This window comes from Scomber scombrus, chromosome 2 (assembly GCF_963691925.1).
Source record: "Scomber scombrus chromosome 2, fScoSco1.1, whole genome shotgun sequence".
Lineage (NCBI taxonomy): Eukaryota > Metazoa > Chordata > Actinopteri > Scombriformes > Scombridae > Scomber > Scomber scombrus.
Genome location: NC_084971.1, coordinates 31699958 through 31707457, shown reverse-complemented (window position 1 = coordinate 31707457; position 7500 = coordinate 31699958).

Below are 7500 nucleotides of genomic sequence, written 5' to 3'. Positions count from 1 at the left end.
CCAGTTTCATGGCTAAGATGTGAAGATGCAGCAACACTGGCAAACATTGGCTTTACCTTTTTATTGCACTGCCACCTGAGCACAATCTTACTCTATTATCTATGGGCATTATAAAAAACCTGCCCCATTTAGTTTGGTTGAATGCATTTCTGGTTCACTTTCCCCCGTCTGTGCAGTTTGTTTGGGCAGATGTGAACACAGCAATCGTACTCGAGTGCCAACTTAAACAACTACACCGAGACGCTGTGTGTTTTTTTGCACGGGGCAATTTGTTTATGCCTTACACTGTTTGAACATGTTTCAAAATCCTTTACTGTGCACCGTGTCACACTAGAACAGTGTCCATCGTGTGTGTGAGTGTGTTTGTGTGTGTGTGTGTGTGTGTGTGAGAGAGGAAGGGGTGGGGGGATAGGGCTCAGTGGGAGACACTAAGGGGACAGGAGCTCACACTGTGATGACACATGGCACTCCCACTCTATTTCCACACGATACACACATAAAGCGTGTGCATAATACACTCATACGCTCACACACACACACACACGCACACGCACACAAGCATAACCACACACATACAGCTCATGCACGTGTCACTATCTGGAGCCGGTCCCACTCTCTTGCATGTTGAGAGTATGTGCTTTTCCTATATTTTGCCAAAATATGCCTCACTGTGATTGCATGATGAACATATTCACACCCACAGGCACATGCATGTAGAGTAATGTATGAGCTCATGCAGCATAATCATAATCTGCCTTTGCACTGGAGGTGACCCAGCTATTGACCTTATTCAGTTGTTAAAGTGGGGTCAGCCCTATTGTATGTTCCCCCATTTCTTAAGAATTCCTCCCAAATTAGCCCTATGTTTCCTCAGGCCTACATCGTGTTGTTGCTTTTCATCTATGAAAATGCTTGAAAGACAGGTGAAATTCTTTGTTTTATTATTAAACTGTAGGAACATAGGGCTGTGTGAACATAGACACACTCCCGTTAAAGCTGGCATCACATTTGGCTGATGTGCACCTCCTAAAAAACAAAGCTTATACATTGAAGCTGTGGGAGTAGGAGAAAAGCTTGTGTTTTCTCCTCCAGGTTCCTAATGCCATTAGATATTCATGAGAGTGAAACATGACACAAGTCGGGGAAAAAGAGGCTCAGTTTCCCTCTACTCCCCAAAAACACATATCTAGAAAAGTTGTTTCTATTGAAAACTTCTACCCATGCAATCCCCCCTTTTTTGTCACAGTGAATGCAACAACTCAGAATAGTCTCATATTCAGTAATAAAACAAGGCGTACCCTCCCACTATGGCTTGTATCACGCAGTGAATTAATCAATGGAAAGACAGTTATATTTAAATATAATTGAATTAACCTTCGTGTCGTCCTCCCGGGTCAAATTGACCCCGTCTGTTTTGACTGTTCCTTCTTTCCTCCCTCTCTCCTTCCTCCCTCCCTCCTTCTTTCCTTCCTTCCTCCATCCCTCCTTCTCTCTTTCTTTCCTTCCTCTCTCTTTCCCCCCTACCTTCCTCCCTTCCTTCCTCCCTCCCTCCTTCTTTCATTCCCTCCTTCCTTCCTTCCTTTCCTTGCTCCCTTCCCCCCTACCTTCCTCCCTTCCTTCTTTCCTCTGTCCTTCTTTCCTTCCTCCCTCCCTCCCTCTTTTCCTTTCTCCCTCCTACCTTCCTTCCTTCGTTCCTCCCTTCCTTCCTTCCTTTCTCCTTCCTCCTTCCTCCCTCCTTTCCTTCCTTCTTCCTCCCTTCCTTACTTCCTTCCTCCCTTGACTTGAGGACAACAGGAGGGTTAAAGCATGATGACCTCATGACATACGATACACCAGCTTAATGTTGCAACAGTGAGGCTGAACGATAAATTAAAAACTATGGCGTACATATCTGGACCTCTAAAGGGGTTAACAGTTCAGAAATAGAACTGGAAACCATACTCTGCCATTCCTTAAAGGTGATCAAGAAAATCTTAAAATCCATAAAACACACAGATAGCAGATGTAAAAACTGTTAATAGTTCACCATTTTCCTTCATGCATTTCCTCCATTACATACATAACTGGATTTTACAGGGGCTATATAGAACAGACACTTATTTTTGATTAATGTGTTTGTGTGTGTGTGTGTGTGTGTGTGTGTGTGTACATGTTGTAAAACACAGCAATTGTAGTGTTCAACACACCAGCAGCAGCAGCAGCAGCAGCAGAGAAAGTGGGTCATCCATACTACCTGGGTTGCGCTGCATTCGTCACTGTCATCAAATCGTACTCTGAGTGTGTGCAGAGGGAGCACACACACATATATTTGATGCAAATGTATCTGTGTTTGGGGCTGGAAAAGGATGCACTCGTTAGGTCAGTGTGTGTGTGTGTGTGTGTGTGTGTGTGTGTGTGTGTGTGTGTGTGTGTGTGTGTGTGTGTGTGTGTTTGTGCGCCTACATCTGAAGGAAGTTATGCATAAATGTGTGTGTGCGTTTTTGCACGATGTACAGGAGATGCCGATGGAACAGGGTGTGAGGGGGTAAGTAAGGATAGTGTGTGTTTGTGTGTGGGTGGGTGAGGCATGCGGGGGTTTGGAGGGGTTGAAAATCAATCGCTAGGAGACCCACTTCCCATCCCCGTTGCTGCGGCAATGCCGAGATTCCATCAATGAGCCAGAGCTGCGTTGCCCTGGCAACGCTTATGAATGAGAGCAGGTCGGTAACCGTGGAGACTCGGCGAAGAGAGGAATCGCCGGTTGCCATGGCAATGCCATGTGAACGGGGGAGAGACCAGGCAAAGTTAGGGTGGCGTGTGACCTCAGAGATCTTCATCATTAGGGCAATCAGTCGTCGTCATCATCATCATCATCATGTTCATTGTTCTTCTCTGTTATATTTTTTAACCTCAACATACTTTAAAGGCTTCTTTCCTTCGGTGAACTACGAGGAAATTTAGGGATTAGAGGAGCTATACTGTATTACAAAATCAATGAATGTGATTTTAACAAGCAATGAAAGTAAATAAATAAACAGCAACACTGGAAAAAGAATAAGAGTACTTCTAATGTAGGCAATCATTAATCAATTGAATGTAATCATTGATTATAATTCTTCATTTACACCTCATTCATTATTTTTCATGTATTATCAACAGTGTCATTTACACATTAACACTGTATAGCCTATAACTCATGGATGTATTAAATCCAGGATATTAATCCTTTAAAGAATTATCACATTGTTTTACTAAGTTTCCAAGTGTGACGTCTCCTTCCCTTCATTTTGGTGCGTCAAGCTGTAATGGGCTCGTTATGTCACCCCGAGGCCAGAGGGTGGAAGACAGTCGTATTGTGGGTGTTTTTAATCACAGCTGCCACAAGGAGCAGAAATGAGCTGATAAAATTAGACTAGTGACACAAAGGTGAGATTAATGCTTCATCAGAAGTTTTTTTATACAAAATTTTTGAATTCAAGACTTTTTCCTTCGTTAAAGAGCCACGCACAACCACTGTAGCGTTAGCTTTTAGCAGAATGGGGCTACTCTTCATCAAGCTAACGGTAAGATGGCCTGACAACCCCATCTATTGAAGTAACCGAGCATTACTGGGATTAGCTAGTAACTGTAATGTTGTGTTAATTAATGATTTTCAATCAGTAAACCCTTACAGTACCTGTACTTGTCACTTAATTGCTATGTAGCATACAATACTATGGGAAATGGATACTGCCACAATTACCTACCAAGGAGACAGTCATGTGACATTTATGTGACTTTATGTAACTTACTGTCAATCTCCACATGATACATACGTCTAGTGTCTCTTCTGTGTTGATGGGAAATTTAAAAAAAATAAATAAAAGCAATATAACAAATACATTTACGTAAGCAATTCTCTATTGAGGTCATTCCCTCTTGCCGTTAACAATCAACTTGATAGTTACTGCATTAGAGCTATTTTTAGGGGTTGTGGATAAGTGAAGTAAAATATAAAACATATATAAAATACCCTAAACATTAACTCATCCACTCTTATAACAGCACCACATAGAACATAAAACATCTAAAAAGAAGTGTTGAAAAAATGTCCATGTCTGATTTCAACCATGCAACGTGTATATTAGACAGTTTTTAAAATGATATAATTATGTCATACTTCCACCAGTACACATTTATTCTATGCACACACCTTAATGTTGCAACCACTTTCTTGTCTGCAGACTCATGCAAAACTCCGCACAGATTGGCGGTGACGAAACAGTAGACTACTCCTTCTCCTGCTAGTCTTTAAATTGGCACTATCCACTCACCATATATACTGTAGTACATCATTGCAAAAAATAAGAGAGAGCTCCTCTGCGGCAACACAGCAAAAGTGAACACACTGTTAGCACAGTTTAAACAGTGTTTGTCTCTGTGTGTGTGTGTGTGTGTGTGTGTGTGTGTGTGTGTGTGTGTGTGTGTGTGTGTGTGTGTGTGTGTGTGTGTGTGTGTGTGTGTGTGTGTGTGTGCATGCACGTTTTACAGGTTGATTGTTAGGTGTTTCCCAGCAGTGAGAGCCTCTGTCATCACTGTCCAAACACCTTTCTCCCTCCACAGTTTCTCTCCGTCTCTCTCTCTCTCTCTCTCTCTCTCTCTCTTTCTCTCTCTCTCTCTCTCTCTCTCTCTCTCTCTCTCTCTCTCTCTCTCTCTTTCTGTCAGCGATTGAATCTCACACTTTTGACACACAGGACCATCACTCAGTTTCAATCTGCTCACTCCTTCTCTCACTTTGCCGCCTCTGTAGGGACGTTGCAAGCACTTCCATCCCCCAGTCTGCGTGTCATCAGGGACGCCTCTATCTCTACTGTTTATTTAACAAGGACAAATCTCCCGTATGATCTTGAATTTCTGTCATTTTAAAGGATGATTTGGTAAGTTTTTGATCATAGTGTTTAGGGTGAACTGGGGCTGAAGGACAGAGCTAAATTGTGGGGAGGCGGTTCAGTAAAAGGATTAACTTTTGAGCAGAACATTAGAGGTAAATAGTAGTAAAAAAAGTAGTACTGTGCTTTTAATCAGATGGCACATGGAGGTAGAGACAAGTCATGTTTCTTTACTCTATATAGACTGTCATTTTTCTGCACTCTGCTCATCATTCAGTGATAATAAAGAGTCACTGTGCCACATATTTTCAGTTTCTTTGTAAAAAAAGTGACATACTGGTGATAATTAACCAGATTATATCTTTTTTTTTCATCATTGACACAAGCCCATCATTAGGGTATATCTTTATGATTTGAGGGTAACAGCTTTTTAATGGCTAATTTTCAGGATGGGTCAATATATATACATTAAATGCAGCAAAAGCTTTAAAACCTGATCTTCGTTTATTCTAAGTTTATTTAAGGTCATGGATACCGTGGTAAAAATTGGGCGTTTCAGCATTATGAATTAGTTTGAATAGTTAGATTTATGCTTTCTTTTCTTCTTATGTAAGCATGCTACCTTATCTCTCTTGGAATATTAAAGCTAAGACCATGATAATAAAAGTCAAATTTATAAATCAGACAGATAATAATCATAACAATAATCATAAATCATTCCATATCCTCATTTGCCGTCATTCTCTTGCACTTGCCATCTTTTTCCTCCTCTATAACTCTTACCTGTTCCTCCCTTTCACTCGTATAGTTGTTGTTCCACTGTTTCCCTCTCTCTCTCTTACCCCCCCCCCCCCCCCCCCCCCCCCCCCCCCCCACCACCACCATAATGATGCCCCTCCCCCCTGCATCTCATCCCATCCCCATTACAATCGGCAGCACAGTCGCTGGTCCCTCTACTGGCCGCGCTGATGCACTGTGGGCAGGTTCAGCCGTTGCCAGGGGTGACTGCATCCTGGACGTTTGGTTTGTCTGGCAGGAGCGGATGGTTGCCGTCTCGCACGGATGACTATTGAAGCTCTGCGTTCGCCCCCGAATGAGATGTACGGGAGGGAGAGGAAGAAGAAGAAGGAAAAAAAAGATGCAGTGAAATGAGACAAGAATAAACAGAGAGGAAGAGGAGAGAGAGTGAAAGACAGAGAGAGAGAGAGAGAGAGAGAGAGAGAGAGAGAGAGGAGAGAGAGAGAGAGAGAATGAAAGACAGAGAGAGAGAGAGAGAGAGAGACAGAGAGAGAGAGAGAGAGAGAGAGGAAAGGGCAGAAAAGTGTGAATTTAGACTCAAGATATCAAAAACGAACCCTTTTCTCATCCTCAGCCATGCATGAGTCCAGCTCTTTAAACACTGAACATTTGTCAGAAGCTGGTCCAAATAAAGAAGTAGCAGCTGGAGCGACAGAATGATGACATAAAATTATATAAAACATTTCTAAAATACAGTCACAATTCATTCAAATATGGGGGAAAAAAACATGGTTTACAACAAAACTATAGAGTGTGGTTGTAAATCATGTAGTAAGAATGTGTGTGTGTGTGTGTGTGTGTGTGTGTGTGTGTGTGTGTGTGTGTGTGTGTGTGTGTGTGTGTGTGTGTGTGTGTGTGTGTGTGCTTATAAATACATAATGTACAGAAAATATGAGATTAACCGTCCTGTTATCTTCCTATCAAATGTGCAGCTTTTGTCCTCCTGGGTCCATTTTCACTGTTAATTTACACTTTACACTTTAATATCGCCCAATTCTGGTAGACCTTCTAAGTCAACTTCAATCCAACTTTAAACTTATTTTTTGAAATGATGGGCTATAGGCCTCATTTCAATGAAATCATACCTTATTTTAGAGTTAAAAAAAGCAGAAATTATGAATTATTTTAACTGAATATTTTTGATGGATTATCACAAACTGGTCTTCAACATCTACAAAGTGTAGTCATGGTAACAGTATTTGAATGACAGCACCTAATCACACCTGTAGTCACACTCCTAGGTCAAAATTGATCCCGCTTTAGTTTGACTGTTTATAATAAAGCTTAAAATACAAATTATCATCCAATTCAATGAAAGTAGTGATGATTATACTTGCAAATAATGTAGTATACAACCAACCATGTGATTTTCAGGCAATTAGATGAAATAAATCCATGTTTCTGATATAAAAACATTTTATAAACAGGTCAAATTTTAACCGAGGACAACAGGAGGGTTAAATATGAGTTTTGAATCACACTTTAAAGTACACCTGTAGATCATATGCAGTTTTAGTTATGTACCTCTCTCCTATACACAGACTATAATCTAAATACGTGTTTTATTGCATCTTGGGCCTCAGGCTGTTTGCTTCTTTTTTTTTTTTTTTCGCTGATGTCCTGTGTTTTAAGGTCTGCAGCAGCATAGCCTTAAGCTGTGGCAGTTAAAAAGCCATTGAGGGAATGAGGAGCTTGGCTGCCGGTACTGTGTCTGTTAATAAATGACCTCTTACTGGAATTAGCAACCAACCTGGAGAGGAGAAGAAGGGGGGGGGGAGAGGAAGGATGGAACAGGAAGAAAGATGGAGGGAGGCAGAAAAATTAGTCAGATTTAGAAATAGCACCTCTTGCCATT